Consider the following 19,949-nt stretch of genomic DNA (forward strand, 5'->3'; position numbering starts at 1 on the left):
ACATTCACGCAAACCTAAGGGGTATGTTATCTTCACATGTTGAAGGCACAGAAGTATGTTGATTAGTGCTAAGTGCATAAAGCCTCCATTTAAAGTTCAATAAACCTCTTATTCCGTGACTGGGTTGGTAACGCCAATTGTGAGTACTAAGGTCACAGCATCAGTTTTTTGTCTTTAGGTTATTGAAGAAACCCACGATTAGTGGTCGGTCTTTTTTGTAATATTTTCCACCCAATGGAACCTCTTGCCGTTGGCAATGCAAAATAAGCTGAATGTGAAATTGCAGAAAGCACTAAAAGGCTTTGCTAAATCCACTTAAATAGTGCATCTATTTGTGGGATCTCTATACTGCAGTCTCGGTGCCCTTGGGTGGAAGAACACTTAACTAAGCCTATAAATAAGTAAACAGATTTTTTTAAAGAAGTTGATAAATCTGCTGTGTTACACCATCATGCCCCCTTTCTCACCCTCCTCACGGTCTCCCCACCTTATGGTTTCTGTTGGGTCAGTCAGTCTGTATACCACATTATGGGCACACATACAGCATGGAATCTAGAATTAAACTTTATTGTTTAGTTAATTAAAACCATAACAAAACGAAGATGGAAGAGATTTTAACATTACAATAAAATCCACAAAAATGTCTACATCGTACTGTTTAAAATTTAAGATGGTACTGGTAGTAGCTTTATCCGATTGTTTGTTTGTCGTTAAAATAGTTGGTAATACTGAACATCTTATTTTAAAATATCAAGAGCTTTCAGCCGCTTTTCAAAGGCTATCAAGAATGTTATAAATTTGCAATTAATTATTGGGTCTGCTGAGTCTAAGGCGCCAATAATGGCAGATCTACAGGTGCGTAGTCCTTTGGCCTTAAAATGTTCTTTAGAAGTAGTGTTCGCTCCTGGGTCAGTGTTTTGCAGTGGCATATAATGTGGATTATATCTTCTTTTGTAATGCCACATAGTCGGCAGGTGTTTACTTCTGAGCGTTTCCAGACAGGTTCGTCAGCCAGAGTTGGTAGTTTGCCGAATCTCACTGCCATCAGCCTTTTTTTTATAAACACGGAGTATGTTGATGCAAGGTAGGTAGCCGGGATGAGATTGTTATAGCTATTAATCACGGTCCATGCGTGGGAGCGGGCGGCAAAGGTGGCTTTATCCGTAATTAATGAGTGAAATTTGGCCGCTTTTTTAGAACCTGTTTAAAGGACGTGAATGGTAGGTTTTTTTCCCACAAGGTTACCGTGCATGTTTGCCCCAGAGCGCCTGTCAGGTATTTGTTTGCAGCAGAATTTTGTTGATTTTCAAGTTCCTGCCATAACAAACTGTCCAAGGTGTTATTTGTAGAGTTCAATTTAATTCTATACCATACTCTAATGCTTGTATAGAGTCTTCCCAGTGTCTCGTTCATCAGGCCAAATTCTAAGCGCGTCTGGGCAGGAGAAGCTGAGCGTGGGAGTTGCAAGACCTTCTTGTAGATTTTTGCAGTAAGGCTGTTTAAGATAATGTCGTCCTTGCCCTGCATGGCTATACTTGCATAGGATAGTGTACAGCATGGGTGGGAGATGGGGTGATGGTTGTGAAGTAGGACTGGATGTGGGAATACTCTTACTTGCGTTATCTGTTATTCTGGTTTATCGTTCTCTAGGTTTGTGGAAATATAAAAAAAAGATGGGGCATCAACTTAAATGATAATCATGGACTCACAAGAAAGCTTATAGTGTACAATGGTGGTCCATTAGGCTGCTTTGAATTCACTCCGTTGAAATGTGGCAGTTCAAAGTAATTCCTGCTCACCCCACAGCAGAATACTGGACTCCATCCAGTGTAAAAAAAGGCCTTGGAATCGTGTACTTGTTTAGAGCACTATCTGGCAAAACCTTGGAATTAAAAATTCTTGATTTGGGTGGTTTTTCAATAGATAAGAGTGAGTTTGCATAACATCCATAGCCAAACGCATGTTTTTGCCAAAGCATGACAATTGCAGCTTGCTTGTTGATTGACGCCCTGCAATAAGAAATGTGGTCTATGTGACCAAGTTATTGTCATATAGACCAGATGAAGGCCACAATTAAACAGATGATTGAAATTGGATAACCACTTAGATTGTAAACCTTTTCTACGAGTAGTCAAAACATTTTCATCCAGTCCCTACATTTTGTACTTACTAAAAGGAAATGTTCCTTTACATTTTGCAGATCACAACATGCCAGTGGCCCTTTCCAGTCCAATCAAAGCCTTTACAACCCGTTACAAAAGGTCCTTCCCAGGTCTTAGGTTCCTTTTGCTTGAGCTATGCCTTGTGCTCCAGCACTACGGCCTGATTGTCCACATGGCTCCATCTTTTATGTGAAACCGTTTTAAAGCATGCCTCTTTGTGCGCCTGATTTCTTTGGTACTTGGAGATAAAAATAGTTTGTTGCAGGGGCAGAAATTTGTAGTAAACATCTTTTTAGTCCGAATGGTAAGAGATTCGGGTACAGAACGAGTCCGGCGTAAATCGCAGAACCTGGTACCCAACCGGCATGTAACTCCATAAAATAATAAACCTATTGTTATGGGAAAAGAATTCAGTGTCCTTCACAATTGATCCGTAGGTCAACAGATGAGATTTATTCGAATTTTCAACCAAATTATAAAGCCTTCTGTCTATGGACACACATAATCACAGAATTCAAGTGTGGAATTTAGTAAGGTGTACGATTGCAGCTAACGTGTTTTGTGACACAGTGGCTTCTTTAAGCTGTTTAAAAGACAAACGCTACTCAATATAATCACAACAATAATAATGTTAAACATAGTAGTACAAAATACTCCAAATTGACAGAATTTCAAAAGCACCTCCAAATCCCATTTTTAAATGAGACATTCCAGAACTGAAACATGAAACATTTATAAAGCATTTACAGAGCTCTTCATCATTGAGTAAAAAAATCTTTTTATACACCTATTCTCATTAAATATTGCAGTTGAATGCTTTACATTTCTTTCCTCCAAACGTATTCCCTTCAAATGATGTAACATGACTCGTTTTTAAAAAGTGTGAAACAACTCCTTTCCTATTGAATGATCTCACTTGATTGTTAATAAAAACCTAGTTGCATACCAAGTAAAAACGTTTAGAACCTGTTAGGCTGCAACAACTAGTCCTAATAATATTTTGGACTGCTTTCCAAAACCAAAGGGAAAAAATGTGCCTTTCTTCTTACCAATTTCTTCTTCAATCTCAAGCACGTTCTTCCTAAATAAACCTACGTAACATTAGTTCCGAAACCCAAAATGATATAAATAAATTCCAGGAGCATATCCACTTACCTACTGATGAAATGCTTAAGCATACAATCCCCATCAGAATTCTAATCCAGTTAAGAGTAATTGTATGAAAAATAACCAAAAAAAGAAAAAAACTCACATCTTACTCTAATAATTGTCACATTAAAAATTGCATATTTTATTTAACTTACCAATTGATTTTAACAATGGTACCCTTAAATCATCAACAAACGCTGACAAGCGATTTCAGCAACCTCAGACAATATCATTGTATTTAAAATCATGCAGTATGCATTTCCTCAAGTAAGGATAAAGGACCCCATGATGAGGAAATCCGAAAATAAAAAAAACATCCTATTATATAATACTAAAAATTCACAAGTACACTTCTCACAACATCCTTTCTTGAAGGTAATCTCAATCCTGATTCAAAAACTACTAGTCCACCACGCTAGGGTAAATACATTCATAATTATCACATTGACTCTACTAAATCTCCTTACCAAACTAAATGAAAACAAAAAAAATAATCATGATGGAAACTCCAAATACAGGATTAGAACACCTATTATCCTCGCTAAGTTGCACCATCAAACATCCCTTTGTACTATTCCTCATCCAGTTATCAGCACATACAAAATCTTAGTCTTTTTCAGTAAATTAATAAAATAAAAACCATTAGGAGCTAATACACAAAAAATGACGCATTTAAACAATGTCATCTAGCCTTCACAATAGGATTCTTCTTTCAGTTCTCTACTTATTGAAAACATAAAATAAAGTAATATACAAAAACTGCAAATAAATATTAATATCCCTTCTAGTATTAAGATACAAACCCCCATTTTTATCATACAGCCATACTGCCACTCTACTGATATCCTAACTCAGTTCCCCAAAAGAAGAGTAATCTCAATATACCAAAAGGTTCAAAGTATTTAGCATTTCCATTTTTAAGTCTAAGTCTCAAGTAAAATGTCCAACTGGATCGTACCTGGTTTCTGTAACCGACCCGCACTCCATTCTGGACTGGCCTCAATTCATATCTTCTGTTCCCTCTTTATTTGACTTTTGCCATTTTAGTGTCATTTAATTTAATAAAATGTATTATTTTTCTAATTTGGTTTGGTATTTTTCTTATGTTTTAACTTTATTCCTGTTTTGGTACTGCATAAATACTTCACACCTCCAAGTTCTCTGTGCCAGGAAGTTGAGATCCTGGTAATTTAGTGACTTTGGTGGGTCAAACGGACACGTATTCTGCTTATTACTTAAGGTGAAGCATCACTCCTTTAACAAATTACCCAATTTCTGACAGTGAAAGTGTCCCAGGTATTGCTGCCTTATGCCCTTTCACTAAATCAGCCTGACAATTTATCCTCACAGCACCCAGGAATAATTTTAAGACTGCTATGCCTCCTTTTCACTGTATCGCTTCTACCGGTTTCTGCATTATCCTTGGATGTCCACTGTAGGTAAGATCTGCTTTCATGGTAACCCCCACTTTTTCCTGGTGTCATTCTGTTTTTCCGACTAGTCTGACTGGGATCCTGCTAATAAGGATCCCAGTCACTGTGCTCTCTCCCTAGATTGGACTTGGTAAGTACTTTTGGTATCTTCCTAATCGGCTACCGGCGTACCCTTCGAAGTCTCCAGTATTTGGTACTAAGGCAACCAGGGCATAGGTGCACCAGGGGTCTCCCATGGGCTGCAGCATGTATTGTGCCACTCATGAGAGACCACTCAAACTGTGACTACAGGCCTGCCATTGCAGTCTGTTTGAGCTGGTGCTAGCACCACTCACAACAGATAGTGTCCTGCATGAACAGGACACCCTCTACAAACCTAGGAGTCGATTCTCCTGCCTTTGTAAGTGCAGTCAGACGTTTTAGACGTATAGTGGACATCACATCAATGACAAGATGTCTAACTAAATTTTGGCATCACCGAAACCAGTCATGTTTTGTATCAAACATGTTGGAAATCTACCCCAACACAGATTCCAGTGCTGGATGTAGGATCCCATGTACTGGGTGGCTCCCTCAGGCAGCCCCCCTGTATTCCTGGTACCAACCTTTCTGGGTCTAACCGCCAGCTAGTGCTGCTGCCGACCACAGACACGATTCTGCCCTCCTGCTGCTGAGCCAGGCTTGAGCAGAGGAAAGGTAGAACAATCGGTTTCTTCTCACAGGAAGGTGTACCACCTCCCAGATAGGACTTAGTGTATTGGGCTGGGGTTGGGGCGCTTGCCAGCGCCACCAGACTGGTTTGAAGGACACATGTGGTGCCTTACTTGCATACTCCAGTTGAACCAGTTTAGGGAGCCGTTGGCTCCTACTCTGGCGTGAAACTCGACAAAGGAGTATCCTCCTCTCTGTCCAGCCCCTCCTCAGGGAAGGACCTCTGAATCATCCCAATCCTTACCTGTGGGTGGCTCTTCAGATTTGTCATGGGACAAGATTCAGATCCGAAACCACTTCATCTTCAACCGTCTGGGCACTTTGGACTTCGCTTTGTGAACAGAGACTGCATCTGGGAATACTCCTGCTGCTCCTGGTCTCGTCGCCCTGCCACTCTTCTGGGAAGGACCTCTGAATCATCTCAATCCTTACCTGTGGGTGGCTCTTCAGATTTGTCATAGGACAAGATTCAGATCCGAAACCACTTCATCTTCAACCGTCTGGGCACTTTGCTTTGTGAACCAAGACTGCATCTGGGAATACTCCTGCTGCTCCTGGACTCGTTGTCCTGCCACTCTTCTGTGTCGTCTGTGCCTGTGCTTCATATAGGTTCTTCTCCAGGCCTGGGGACATCCAAGACACCTGCAGGAATCTCACTTGTAGTGAAGGAGTCACTCCCCTGCAGCTGTAGGCACCTCAACCAAGCTGACCGGTCTGCTGCTCTTGACGTCCCACAGACTCCGAGAGGCTCAGCAACACAGGTGGTGGTTCTGCAACTCCCTCGATGCCTACAGTCTTCTCAGCAAGTTTGTAGTCCGTATCCCTTGTTAGAACTGCTGGAGCAGTACCCCTGTACACCTCATCAACTTGCCCTTGCCAAGGCTTGCTGACTGTTCTCCAGGGATCTTCGGGCTCCAAGAAGCTCCAGCTTCCAGCATCTCTCGCTACCCAAGATCTTTGTCCTCACCGCATCTTTTGCACCGTGGGCCTGCATTCTTTGTGAACTGCTCGAGGTCCTCGTGTGACTCCTGTGTCTTCGACCTATGGGTCCTCTTGAGGGTCTTCTTTGGCTCCAGTGGGCTCCCTTGCTTGTTCGGGCCAGCTCTGACTCACCTGCACTTTGTGAGTAACTTGGACCTTGCTGGTCCCAAGACTGCACCTTTGTCGCTTACCTCGGCTGTTGCTGTTGCCAAGGCTTGTTGATGCTCCTGACGGACACCGACCCCATGGCTCTCAACTTCTGACGTGGGACAGCTCGTGAACGGCTCCTGATCTGCCACAGCATCACCTGGTCTTCACAGCTGCAGCGACAAGGGCATTGTCAACTCTCCTGTATAGTCTGTCATTGGTCTTCAGGGCATCCTTGTCTTTATAGAGTGGTATAACCGTTTTCCCCTCTGCTTGCAGGTATTCCTCGTCGATAATACAACCTTGGATTCCACCAGATGCTTTCACCTTCACCAGCGGCATCTTCACTGAAGTCCATTGTGGTCTACGGCTGTTTCGTCATCAGTTCGCACCTATGCATCTGGCTTCCATTGTGTAGGTATCCTGGTTCCCAGGGTATCTATTAGTGGTGTGACTCTCCAATCTTCCACTGGGTTTCTTTAGCAACCTCTGGGAAGGGTCCTTCGTCTTGAAAACTGCGACCTCCCTATTGACTTGTATTGAGCACTTGTTCATGTTTCTACTCGGCACATGGCCTCTGTGGGGTTCCAGGGTACTTAACTTGGTTGGTTCCTTGGGTCCCCAGCTCTTCTAAGTCTTCTGGGTCCAGTTTCGACTTCAGTCGCGGTTCACATTCCACTTTAGTAGTATATGGTTTGGTCTACCCCTGGAGATCACTGTGTATTTGTGCTACTTACCTATTCTATTATTTTTTGTTTTTTTGTGTCCTCATACATGCCACCAGACCAAATAGACTCTAGATGGGGGTCCCTCTGCGCCTTCCACACAAACAGAATCAATGGCCACCCTGGATGTCTGTGCCGGGCAGACAGAGTTCGCCCAGAGGTAAGGCTGTCTCCTGTTCCCCTCCTGTTCACCTGACTAGACAAACCGCAGGTTACTAGGGAGGACCGGACAACAATCCTCTGTTATAATCATAGGACCGCTGTTAGTTCTTCCTTCAGGTCTCTAGGGCTGCCCAGATCTTATTAATACTAGATTCATCGCAGGCCATATCAGACTGGCTAGTCATAATTATGTTTTTAAGACAATCAGCAAATGTAGGTGAAGCCTCCGATTTCCATGCCCTACATATTTCCCTTCTGGCAATGACTATTACATAGAACAGAAATTTTGAAGCGGGGTTGCTCATACAATAGTCCGGCAAGAGACCAAAAAAGATTAGTCTAGTACTGACTTCAATTGGCCTTAATAGAACCTCCGCCCAGTATGAAGCAATCTTCGGGCAACCCATAAACATATGTTGGTCGTCTGCAGCCTGGAGTTTGCATCTGGGGCAGTAGTATAGCCCTGTGGTCACCTTGGATAGTTTAGCCGGAGTCCAGTATACTCTATAAGTATACAGATGGTTCCTCCTAAGATTCGCTGGTTTAACCACTGTCTGAGACATAATGAAGGAGTCACCCAAAATTTTCCGTACCTCCTCTCGGCCTTCTGTAAGAACATTACCCCAGAGATTCTCCAACTCTGAGTCCAAACAGTCCCCCGCTTCTATGAAAGCCTTATACAAAAAGGAGACCTCACGTTTCCATAGGCCCGCTCTGGAGATAAAATCCAGGGGCGTACTATCTTCTTCATTGCCCCAGGATTGTGTTGCCCACCAAGCACAGAGCTGGTAAAACTTAAATCTTGTTAGGGTCCCATTTGTCAGGTTAGAGAGGGACTCTCAGCTCATAAGCTGTGAGTTTTTACATAGATCCCCCCAGACCATAATACCAGCTAGTTTAAGCGGCTGACACAATTGATCCGAGAAACAATCTGGTGTCCCAAATCGGAGCATGTAAGGTGTAATATGATATCCCCAGGTCTCTCCTGATGTATCCCCAATTTTTAAGAGCAGCCAGCAGAGTCTTAAGGCGGACTTTCTTGTAAAATTTGTAGTCACCAAACTTAAAAAGAAAAAATTCCCGTCCCTGTGGCACATCATGTAACATTGCCCGAAATAAGAGGCCCTGCGAGGAAGAATCTAGTTTATTGGCCAATATTCTAAAATTCTTAAAATGGAAGGCATGACAGTAGGTAAGTAAATCGGGTAAAGCCAAACCTCCAATTTTCAACCCTCTCCTTAGTTTCTTCCATGCTATTCTGGGTGTTTTTGTTGCCCATATAAAGCAACCGATCTTCCTTTGGAGACTGGCAATGTATTTAAAGTTAAAGGATAGTGGAATTGTGTTGAACAGAAAGGTTATTTTAGGCAAAATCGTCATTTTTACGAGATTAACTCTCCCATAAATATTCAATGGTAGACTCCCCCATCGCAATAATAGCTTACAAACTTCCTTAGATACCTTCTGCCAGCTGTTTTAGGTATATCTATCAGTTTCTGAGTTAAATATATCCCTGGATATCTCCTCTATTCTTTGGCTCCCTGTAAGGTGCCTGCACTATTCCACCCCATTATATTGTTTTTTTCTCTGTTGATCTTATAGCCAGAGATTTTACCGAATTCCTCGGCCAGTTCGAATAACCGTGGGATAGCATCGATATGATTTGAGGTATACAAAAGAAGGTCATCTGCATATAGAGCGGTTTTAAGATCCAAATCCGCAATCTTAAAGGGTGTAATGCTACGATCCATTCTGAATGCACAAACAAAGGGTTCAATATATACATTAAACAATAGAGGGGACAAGGGCAGCCCTGCCTGGTGCCTCTAAAAATACTGAACCACCCCGTTAGGGCACCATTGACTAGAACGTACGCCCTGGGATTCAAATAGAGAAATTTAACAGCTCCAGTAAAATTTAAAGGGAAATCAAACTTATTCATGGTCTCCCAGAGATACTCCCAGTTAACCTGATCGAACGCCTTAGCGGCGTCAATTGCAATGATGGTAAGTGGCAACTTTTTTTTCCACCACGAAGTTGATTGCACCGATTACCTGGAAAGTAAGCTCATTGAGCTGCCTCCCTGGTATAAACCCTCTCTGATCAGGGTGTATAATAGTTTTAATTATGTTGGCCATCCTAGTGGCCAATATCCCCGAGAAGATCTTCAGATCAGAGTTTAATAATGAGATTGGTCTGTACGATTCGATTTTTTGTGATCTTTATTTTGTTTATGGATTAGTGAAACCGTCGCTTCTGACCAAGATGGGGGGATACATTCGCTTTGTATAAGTATTTTATTAAACATTGTTTTTAATACCGGCGCCACCTTCTCTAAAAGGCCTAAATAGACTTCAAACCGGTAATCTGTCGGGGCCAGCGGCTTTGCCCCGGCTCATTTTCCTCAATTGTTCTCTAATCTCCCCCTCCGATATGCTGGTAGCTAGATATTCCTTGTCAGAGTCGGACAGTTGAGGTAGATCCCTAAGATCTAACCAGGCCCTAACTCCGTCTGGTCCAGAAGTAATATCGTCTTGATACAGATCCTGCATAAATGACCTTGCCTCTTCTCTGATTTTGTCATCCTCTAATAACAGCACCCCTGACCCCGTTTGTATCAAACTCTTGATGTTATTTTTCACCCTTTCTGTTCTTGATTTCCACGCCAGGAGGGAGCCGCATTTTCCGCCAAAGGGGAAGTTCTGTAATTTGCTGGCATCATACCTGTCCTTCATGATCTTATCCGTTCTAGCATTAAAATCCGCCTGTAAACTAACCAGCTCCTTCTCCAACTGAGGAATAAGTCCCCTAGCTGTCAAGGTTGCTTTTTGCAGCTCCAGCTCTTTCCCCTTGATATTCTTAAGGGCCTCTATTTCTCTTTCTTTACTAGTATTCCTCTTATGGATCTTTAAGGAGCTCAAGAGCCCCCTCACATATGCTTTAAGGGCCTCCCAGACCATCTGCTCAGTGGAGGAGCCTATGTTGAAGCTAAAAAAAAATAGCCTATTCTATAATTTAGCTCCATCTTCACCCTCTCATTCGATAATAAAGTCCTTTTTAGGGTCCACCTTTTCTCTGTGGTCCTGAGCCCAAGGTTAAGGACTAACTCCACTGCAGAATGATCCGAAATAATCGCTGGGATATAACTTTTATCATGTTCAAGACAGTCTCTGTCCTTTCAGGCTCTCTATTGCCTGTTCGCTGCTTTGAAACTTGGCATGGAGGTTGATCTTGCACCCCTTGAAGTCGCAGATCCAGTGCCTCCATAATGAGGTGCTGGATCGGGGGCAGTGGCGCAGACTTCTGCTGATATCCCCTCACCCGTGGGAGACTGCTGGACGCCAGTCCTAGTTTGCAATAGATCTTTGAACACTCTGTAGAGCATTCCCTTCATTGGTCAAGGAGAATGTGGAACAGGAACAAAGACCAGGATGGCTCAGAGCAGGAGTATGTAGAACATGAAAACCACAAAAGGTAATGGGAGGAATACGTGCAAATAGTCTGGAGATTGAACTGATAGGCTGATAACTGGTCTGGGGTTACTTGTTGTCCCTTCTGGATTCAGCCTTGCCTGTCAGTTTGGGTTGAACTGTTTCCAGGAGGAGCAAACTCCATATTGAAATGTATACAGTTGACGCCTGTCTAAAGTGGAATTGTGGGTGAAAAACCGTGGGCTGGAATGCAACCCCAAGTGATTGCGAGTGGTTAGAATATTTACAAGCATTCTTCACTTCACCTGTGCGTTATATGTATAACATGAGCACACTGAAGTGTGAAGAGTCTATATCTGGCTGTCTTCAGTCATACAGGATGTAAGTGCAATGATCTGGGTGTCATGTATGAGGAGAACTTTACAAGTGTGACAGTATGCACCACATGTAGGAACCTGGCTCTTTATATAGTGGACAAAAAAGGTACACTGTGTAAAGAGTCTAGGCAAACTCCAAAGGCAAAAATGACACTCCAATGATCTTTTGTGGTATTGTGGGCGAGCAGGTATGCATATCAGAGGGTAGTGCTAAGCATTTATTGCACACACAAAGGCACTGAGACCCTCACACAAATCTGACACCAATTTATAAAAATAACATACTTTTATATGAATTTAGATACCAAGATCATTGGAATCAGGTAAGTACTTTTCGAGTTATACATTTTTACAGTTTGCAAAAGTTGACAGTGCATTTTTTGGCAGCCGTAATGTTATCCTAAGGGGGGAAATGTGCTGCATTTGGGCACTTAGCAACTTATGGGACCAATCTCCAGGACTTAAGGTGAGTATGGGGCAAGGTCCAAGACCATGCCAACAGGTTACTTCGGGAGGCTCTGGGAAATCTGGGAGCAGAGGTGTGTTACAATGACGGGTGTCCCATTAACTTTAACGGGGAACCGTTCAGTTGAAAAGAGACTGCAAGCTGGTACTGGGAGATTAGTCCGGCTAAACCAACAATGGGGCTCAGGTCTCCTGATGCTCGGTGACATGGGGACACCTTTGGTCCTCTTCTCCTCGGGCAAGGGCAGCCTGGTGCAGAGGTGTCCTGAGGTGTCATGTTGTCATCATCGGAGACGCTCTTGGTAGAGGGGATCTGCACAAAGAAGCTGCAGGCAGTGTTGGTGAGTCCACTGTGGGCAGACCCAAGTTGGGTTTTGTCTCTGGAGGGTTAGGGGACCACACTGGCGCCATTGGGCCACTTCAGCTCGGGGGCACGGGTGCAGTGGTGCTTTCCGGTGTCAGGTTTGTTACAGTCTGGAGTCCTCACAGTTCTTTTGGAGTGCTTGCAGGATGCAGGGAAGCAGCTCCGCTACTCCATGGGAGCTCCTGGGTCTTTTTTGAAGGCAGGAAGTCCTCACAGGCTTTTGAGGCACAGTAGCTGCAGAATGAGACGACTTTAGTGCAATCTGGCAAGAACAGCATTAGGCCTGGTTCCTGACCTCCTGAGAGCGTGGACTCACCCCTGGGGGTCAGAAACTTGTGTGTGGTGGCAGGCTGGACTGGACCAGTCAGCCAGCTCACTAGAGGGCTGGTAGGTTTCAGGGGGTACCTCTAAAGTACCCTTTGGGTGCATGTATTAATAAATCCATCACTGGAATCAGTGTGGTTTATTAATACAAGGTGTTTGATACCAAACACCATATGTTTTAGTAAAGCCATAAGTAGCTGGGGACCTCCTTTTGACAAGTGCCCCGCACATACCTTAAGATGGCTCCCTGCTCACTTGCAATATCCATTCATAAAACAGACATTACAGGGGCATATCTAGTACAACACAGCACGGAATCTGCACTGCTGGTATTCGTAGAAGAGCTGAGACAACCACTAGACCAGGGGAAATCTGCGGTGCACCTCCCGTTGGATTTGAGCGCCGCATTCGACACGGTGGACCATCAAATACTTGGCAGAAGGTTAGCAAATATTGGGATACAGGGCAAGGCATTTAAATGGCGGCTATCATTCCGGAATAAAAGAACTTTCCAAGCACAAGAAAAATCTACTTTCTCTGAAAACATGGGGCTAAAGTGCGGTGTACCACAGGGATCATCACTGAGCCCAACCCTTTTTAACGTATTCATGGAGCCCCTGGCCAAAATTGTACAAGAATTCGATATATCCATGACCTTGTATGCAGACGATACACAGTTGGTGATATCACTAGACCCAAAAAACGGCAGAGACTGGGAGAAGATGTCTTCCTGCTTGATAAAAGTCAAAGAGTGGATGACGAAAAGCTGCCTAAAGCTCAATGGGGAGAAAACCGAGATATTATATCTTGGAAATAAACTGATACCCAGCCCCATTCTAGACTGGTCAGCCTGCTTAGGTAAAGCACAGATACCTACAGACATAATTAAAAGCCTAGGCTTTTGGCTGGAATCTAACCTATATATGGGGGACACAAGCCTAGAAGGTAGCGCAACTTGTTTAGGACTACTAAGAAGTCTTTGGGAAATCCTGGGCAGGGTGCCAACACCTCTTCGAAAGACAGTGGTCCACTCTCTGTTCACTTCTTGATTAGATTATGGTAACTCTTTGTTCATGGGAGCACCTAAATACGTCATACGCAATCTGCAGATCGTTCAGAATGCAGCTGCCAGACTGCTCTGTGATGTCCCCATAGAGGAATCGGAAAAAAATATATAGTGAACCTTCTCTGGTTACCGATAGAAGCATTAATAAAATTTAAAGTCCTGATCATTAAGCACGGAGCACGCCATAATAAAGGTCCGGAAAAAGTCAGGAAATTAATATCCCCTTACACTCCAAATAGGCGGTTAGTACGGAAGACCGCCTAACACAAACAAAGGTCAGGAGAGAAAGATGGGAAGGAAGAGCTTTCTCCCATCTGGCTTCCAAACTCTGGAATTCCATTCCGCTGGAATGTAGAAAAATAAACAATGAACTGCAATTTCGAAAGCAAATTAACACCTCTAAGTTGCCGGCATCTTATCAGTTACAAATCGTACAGCGCTGGGAAGCCTTAGGGCAGCCCTGCGCTCTATAAATCCCTAATAATAATAATATCTGTTCCTGCATATATGTCCTCGCATAAAATATTATGCATCCTGCCTTAGGGCTCAAAGCCTGCTGTTGGGGTGACTTGCACATATTAAATGCACTGACTTTGGCATGACATACAGGAGTGTGCCATGTCATGTTTTCACTCATGGTTTGCACCACGTCACGCAGCCTACAATGGAATTTGTGTATGGGTCCCTTAGGGTGGCATAAGATATGCTGCAGCCCTTTGGGATCCTCTTTAGCACTCATGCCCTAGGGACCTGGGGTACCATTTATTAGGGACTTACAGGGGCTTAGCCATGTGTAGCACAATTAGACAACAGCTTGTTTTGGGGAAAGAACACTGGCACAGTGGTCTGGTTAGCAGGCCTCCGTGCACTCAGTCGAAAATCAGCATCTAGTAGCCAAAAAAGGGAGCAAAAAGTGGGGAATAACTTCAAGAAAAGCCCAGTTTCATACACCGTACTCCACTGAAATCAAGTAAAAGGCTGTTCAGTACTATAATGCTCAACATCTGTATGCTCTCACCACTGCTTTGTCAGCAACCCAGGATGTGAACAATAATCCCTTATAAACATAAAGGGTATGCATGCTGTGTCCTACACATCATAGATTTTGTTATGAACATGGAGGGACGCCATAGACAAGTATACACTTCAGTCAGACCCTCCAGGATTTTGTGATTTGCAGAATAATTGCGAAATCCGCAGTTTTGTAAAATGGCTGTGCTTTTTACAAAAGTGACTGCGAAATTAGTGAAATTTTATGAATTAGACAAGAGAAAGACACGCAGAGCGATCATAGAAGGAAAAACATGCCTGTGGGCTCAATGTTGCTGCTGACCAGGGGTCTCAGATTGGCGTCTGCAGTGATGTATCCCGCGGTCCCAGGGACTATAGCAGCAGGCATTCTGGGCAGGGAGGCTAGACAGTGGCATCCTGCCCGGGTTCTGCAAGAGCAGAAAGTCCAGTGCACCCCTTTGAAGGCCCTGGATTCAGCACCTCGGTAGGAGGGGTGTCAGCGGCGACACTCGTCCAGTACAGAGAGATCGAGGTCAGGCACCTGATGGGTGAACACACGGGAGTAGCCTAAATTCGAATGCACCGAAGAGCTGCCAAAAATACACTAAGGGAGGTATTTGTTAACGAGTTGTTTGAAGCTGTGGAGATCCTGCGGCATGACCCTAGCGTAGGAGTGCTGACTGTAAAAAGTGAAATTATAGGGATCTTCTGTTCAGGTGCTGATTTGAAAGAACAGGCACAGATGAGCAATGGAGAAGTGGGACATTTTGTTCAAAGGCTCACAAAATGAATAAGTGAGATTGCTGCAGCAAGACATGTCTAGTGACATCTGTGGAAATAACCGGGAGGCCCATATCTTACAGTTCTCCCACTCTATTTACAGTCATGCAAGCTCTTGTGGAGCCTCCATGGGCTTCGTCATCAAAGAACACGTCAATAGATTCAGAGCAAGCTGCTTCTGCACACAGTCTCTTGTATAAAAGTGTCTCCTACGCAACCCTCGACACAACTCAATCTCTCCTTCGCACTTTTGGAATTGTGTAACAAAAGCACTTCCCTTTTTTAGTTGGACTGTGCTTTTTACCTCTAGTACAGACATTTCTGGGTAAGTGACTGATCGCAGAAGTGTCAAAACACAATGGGAATATTGAAGGTATCCGCAGAATGCTACAGTGGGGAGATATGTGTGTCAATTTCGGATCCTAGTGAGCACCTCAGAAATCCCAATTTGAATGCTATGCCTTCAGCATTACCAAAAGCTACACCCGTCATCAAAATGTTAGTGGAGGCTGAATGGATGTTGGTAGACTGCACTATTAAAATTCCAAAGCCTGGATCCACACACGCATCTTTTAGTGTACAATGGATGTGTGCATTTTAAATATGCACTGTTTGGATTACCAAATGACCTGCCCTTTATAAATAAAACTTCACAAAAGTAAACTCATTTGAAATAACTTCAGGCTAGATTTCCTGTCACGAGAGCCACTTGACAACAGTGACTGTTTATTGCAAAGCTCACAAAGGCATCTTCTAACTACAGCTTTTTTTGGCATGCTTTGTTGAAGTGTCCCCTGTACCAAAGGACTTGTGTGTAAATTGTGTGATTGGAATACATCTAGCGAAGCAATGATCACAACCCTGAAGCATGGAATCCTGGGGTTGAGTCCCGGCTTCACAAAAACCGTGTGATCCTGGTCAATCTTTCTTCATGTGTTACTGCCAACTGTTTACAGGTTGATAGTATATGATCACTCTATGTAAACTCACACTGAGACCTTAGGCATGCTAGAAGTAAAACAGTTTAAGGTGTAGTGTACTGTGCACATCATCTCACCTACCTGCAGATGAAATGGTGCAGCCTGGGTGAGGGTCCTAAAGATGCTAGGAAACACAGGTGCACACATCTGTTTCTTGGCATCTCTCTAAGTAGATGTCTGTAAAGAAATGATGACAATTGGACATCAATACAGAAGTACCATGGTGCTCTGCTGGGTCTAATCCAGAGTAGTGAATGATAAAAAGAAAGGTTAGAGAGGAGTAGAAACAAGAAAAGAGTGTTACAATGAGCGAAAAAGAGAAACAGGACATAGAAGCAGAAGGGAAAAGTGAGCATGAAGAAAGCCAGATGTGGAAGAGAATGGAAGGGTGTACAGGAATAAAGATCGGGGGGTTAATGAATTAGGGAAGGCGGGGAATGAAGGAAAGATGCATGAAGGAATGCCCATTGTATGCAAAAAAATTCCACTGATTATGTAAGGTATGCAACCTAAATGCCAAGGATGGTTGTGTGTGAGAATAGTGCAATATTTAACATGCTTATATGAGCTGTGGCAATGCACCTCTACCCACTACGATGCTGCACCCTAGGGCGCCTGTGGAAGAGGTTTGGTGTCCTACCGCAGATAGCTCTAGGACTTGGAACCGCTTGCCCAAAGTCAGCACAATGCCACCGAAAACAGGATGGCTAGCAGCCCTGTGCTAATGCGCTTGGCTTAACATATACAAAAGAATGTTGCCACAAAGGAGCATATATTAAACAAACACTCTCATATAGCATAAATAAGCCTATTTCAAAGTGGAATACACTGCAAAAACATTTCCATTGAATTAAGGCTGAAAAGGAATGAGTACCAATAAAATAAAGTGCTGAAATAATGGCACAAAATGTCCACTTTTGTGCTGCAACATTTGAAAATCTATGTTGCAATATCCGGGGGGGGGGGGTCTCAGTGCACATGCTATATCATTGTATTTGCCTGACAAAGGAAAGGTCAGGATACAGGTTTCAAAACCAGTTGGGTCACTCGGGTCAGGGGTATGTGCCCGTTTACTATGGAGGGGACATTTCTGTCCAGTTTACGCCTAAGTTCTTGTCTCAAATGGTTTCTGCATAATCCTCTTTAAAGTAATTACACTGGCCTTCTGCCCTTAGGGAAAATAATTCTACAAGCATACTGTATTCTCATGGTCTAGTTAGGAATATCTACCAAGTGCCATTGGCTGTCCCCGACAGTTATGCATAGTATAACATTGTTCTCTTCTGAATTCCATATGTTCTCTAGCAGCTCCAAAAGTGTGCATTTATCCCCGTTAAGTCTCATTTGTTCCCACCTAGTCTCAATTTATCTTTCTGCCTTTGCTTCTAAGTGTAATTTACACACTTTTTGAAGTTCCCATGGCTGGACCTAGCATGCAGAAGATCAGGGGTATTCAGTCAAAGTAATGAGTTGGAAATGTCGACTTACACAAATATTGAGTGTTAAATATTGTGACACAGAACTATAGACAGCAAGAATATCGTGGTCAAGAATATTGTATGTAAGGTAAGAAATATCGATTTAAAAATTATAGAAGTCATTGATATCGTTTGAAAAAATATAGTTGTTTAAAATATCGATTTTTTTAAAATGTGTTATGTATTTTAGTATATATTTTAAATGTTTGTGATGTATATTTTTGTATAAGTATTGGTTATGTTTTTTTTATATGTGTCACATTTTTAGTAGTTATTCATTTTATGTTAATCAAATTTTGTGTTTTTTAGTTCAGGAGTGGGTTCTGGGTTTATAGGGAAATAGGGAAGAAAGTAATTTGATTATAATAAATGAAGGAATATTTTTTATTTATTAATATTGAATTGAGATTTTATAATGTTAATTGTTAAAAACAAATTAGGGTACATTTTGGGTGCGATTCCGATTCGGGAAAAACTGCTCCGAATAGCTGTACGGAGCGTTTTTCCCGTACGAATCGTACTCTGCAACGTCCTCCGTACGTACGACGAAGTACGATTCGTACCAGGAGCTGGACTCCGTACGAATCGTACAGAGACTGTACGAATCTAATACCCGTACGAATCTCCCTCGGAACCCGCTGTACGCGACATCCGTACGGTTCGCGGCTGGTTTTTCTGACCCAGCAAGTACGATTTGTGTTGGGTACGCACCGTACAACGCTTTTTCTACTAGAGCTGAAAACACCCGGAGAAGCAGAGTTTGCCTCGAAACAGGTACGGAACGCCCCCCCCCGGGTATGGTGCTCACACCCCATGATCGCAGGGGTACGGTGCGTACCCCTGCGATCATGGGGTGTACGCACCGTACCCCGCGATCATGGGGTGTACGCACCGTACCCCATGTTTGCTGGGTGTACGGTGCGTACACCCTGCGATCGCAGGGTATGGTACGTACACCCCATGATCGCAGGGGTACGCACCATACCTCTGCGATCATGGGGTGTACGGACCGTACGGTGTGTATGTGATTGTGTGCTTTTCCGTACGAATCGCCCTTACCTGACGTGGACCGTACGAATCGCGTCCTCATACCCCGGTCCGGATCATACTCGTCTGGTCGTACGGCATGTTTAAGATTCGTACGAGAGGGCTCCGGATACGAATCGTACGGACGTTTTTTTTCCAGAATCGGAATCGACCCCCTTATGTGTGGGTAGTGGGGTTTATAAGGGTATGAGGTGGTAATGTATTATTAGTTAATTACTAATTAGTTGCTAATTATTAATAATTAATTGATCATTATGGTAATTATGTAATTAGGTGGGGGTTGGGGGTTTATAGGGGTAAAGGGTGGGAAGTAAGTTATTTTTAATTACGTAATAATTAGTTGATAATTAATATGTAATTGATAATTTTGTTAATTGTCTAATTATATTTTTGAGTGTATGTGTTTTAGGTTTATAGGGGTAAAAGGTGGGAAGTTATTTATATAATTAGTTGTTAATTAATTGACAAATATGGAAATTGTGTAATACATTTTAGTTGCAGGTTGTGGGGTTTTTAGGGGTAAAGGGTGAGATGTAATTTTTTTAAATTTATGATTAGTTGATAATGAATATTAATTGATAATTAATTAGGGTAATTTTCTTGGGTGGGTTTTGGTTTTAGAGGGGCAAGGGGTGGGGAGTATATATTTTACTTACTTTATAATTAGTTGTTAAATAACATTAGTTATGTAATAGAAAATATATTTTAATTGTGTAATTACTTTTTTACAATTTAATTTTAGGTGTTGGCTGTAGGGGATTACAGGGATAAAGGGTGGGAAGTTAATTATTTTTTATGTGTTTGAATTTGTTTTTTAATTAATAATATTTGTTTAATTGATAACTATGTTATTTATGCAAATGTATATATATATTTTTTAGATGTGAGTTGTGTGATGTTATAGGATAGGAAGTAAATAAACTAACTTTATATAATCATTAATGTTTTTGTTAATAAATCATTTCTAAATATTAATATCTCTGTTTGAATTTTTTATTTTTTTATTTAATATATCATGTGTATGTATTTGTGATGTGTATTTAACATTACAATACGAATTTTGTTTAATATGTATTATTAAATATATTTTTATTTTTATCATATTTATATTTTGTTTGATTACTTTTTTAAAAATATTTTAATTTTGTGGATGATA

Source organism: Lissotriton helveticus, chromosome 3_1 (assembly GCF_964261635.1).
Source record: "Lissotriton helveticus chromosome 3_1, aLisHel1.1, whole genome shotgun sequence".
NCBI classification, from domain to species: Eukaryota; Metazoa; Chordata; class Amphibia; order Caudata; family Salamandridae; genus Lissotriton; species Lissotriton helveticus.